The sequence below is a fragment of the Piliocolobus tephrosceles genome, unplaced genomic scaffold (genome assembly GCF_002776525.5).
Source record: "Piliocolobus tephrosceles isolate RC106 unplaced genomic scaffold, ASM277652v3 unscaffolded_42767, whole genome shotgun sequence".
Classification (NCBI taxonomy): domain Eukaryota; kingdom Metazoa; phylum Chordata; class Mammalia; order Primates; family Cercopithecidae; genus Piliocolobus; species Piliocolobus tephrosceles.
Genome location: NW_022327384.1, coordinates 1 through 1,864, shown reverse-complemented (window position 1 = coordinate 1,864; position 1,864 = coordinate 1). Strand labels below are relative to the sequence as shown.

Genomic DNA, 1,864 nt, shown 5'->3' with positions numbered 1-1,864 from the left:
GGTAGTAACAGTAATATAGGTAGTAACAGTAATACAGGTAATGATGATAACTCTTTATATAATAAACCTTCTTTTATACCATATACTACAAATAATTTTAACAATAATAATATACCTGACTTGAACAATATATCAATAATGTCTGTAACTAATAGTAATATGATCAGTTCTAAAAAAAATAATGACATAAACGATACGTCTAATGTACATAACATAAATCAAATAAATGATAAAAAAAAAAATAGATAATTTTGGTAAAAATCCATTAATTATAAAAATGAATAAATATGTTAATAATGATAATAGTATTAATGACAATAATATTAATAATACTAATAACATGAGTACTAGTGCTAGTAATACAACAAATAACATGTGTTATAACAGTACTACTTCTACAGTGGAAACATATACTAATACTAAAAGGAATGTATATTTAAATACATTAACAAAAGAAATACAAAATCATAATAAGTATAACAAATTACATAAAAATATATATAATAGTGATAATCAAAAAAATAGTAACACATATAAAGCATTTAATGATAATAACTATTATAATAATAACAATAATTTATATTTAAATGAAAATAATGAGATTTTGTACAAAACAAACAATTATTTTTCCAACAACCTAGACATAAATAATAACAACATTAACAATAACAATATTTACAACAGTAATAATAACAATAGTAACAATAATAACAATAATAACAATAGTAACAATAATAACAATAATAACAATAGTAACAATAATAACAATAATAACAATAGTAACAATAATAACAATAACAATAGTAACAATAACAATAGTAATAACAATAATAACGATTCATCGGGACCATATATTAATTTAAATAAAACTTTAAATAACAATACATGGTCAGATATAGGTTATAATTATCAAAATTATTTAGATAGAGAAGATCTCAATACAGATCATAAAATTTATAACAGAAATTCTTTATTAGCAAGTAATCCTACAGATAAACAGAATAATAATGTGTACAGTAATAACAAACAAAGAACGCTTGATATAATACAAGGTGACAATAACAACAATAATAATGGAATTGAAAACGTTAGTCATATAAACAATTCTACTGATATTAACAGCACAAATCATTTATTTAATACTAATTATGTTGAACCTTTTAATACTATGAATATTATAAAAAACACCAGTACGAATTCTGTATCAAATACCAACAGTATGTTATATTATCAGGGCCAGATGATTAACCATAATAAAATTAATAACATGCATGCCTACTTTGATTCGGTACGTTCATTTATTTTATTGGCTCATTGACTGAGTGATTGGCTAACTAATTGGCTAACTAATTGGCTAACTAATTGGATAACTAATTAGCTAACTAATTGGCTGATTTATTGTTTATTTTTTGTGATAGCATTTATTTTTTGTGATAGCATTTATTTTTTGTTATAGCATTTATTTTTTGTGATCGTTAGTTATTAATACTCCTAATTATGTATGTATTTATTTTTTTTTTTTTTTTTTCGGTTTTCCATACCCCATTTCTTACTCATTTCAGGATTTAAACGATATGAGAGACATGGTGGAAGATACTGAGATAAATGCACCTAAACCCAAACAGTTTTACAACAGCAGTTCTCATTCTTTGGAGTTAGTAAACAAAAAAAGAATTAGAAAAAATAAACTTTCACAACAACCCACAAGTGTTTTTGACGGTAACGTTAAAGTTGTATAAATACATTTAACCTGTTTAAAAAATTGAAAAAAGCATACAAATCCCAAAAAAAAAAAAAAATAATAAACAAAATAAAATAAAACAAAACAAAACAAAACAAAACAAAACAAAACAAAACAAAACAA

General features: G+C 22.5%; 1 long non-coding RNA gene across 1 annotated transcript; it reads left to right on the top strand.

The window, feature by feature from the left end:
• Positions 1 to 756: 756 nt before the first annotated feature.
• Positions 757 to 1,663, top strand: LOC113223862. Its single transcript, XR_003308905.1, has 2 exons — positions 757 to 1,288; positions 1,563 to 1,663. It is a non-coding gene; the product is annotated as an uncharacterized LOC113223862 (long non-coding RNA).
• The last annotated feature ends 201 nt before the right edge of the window (positions 1,664 to 1,864 follow it).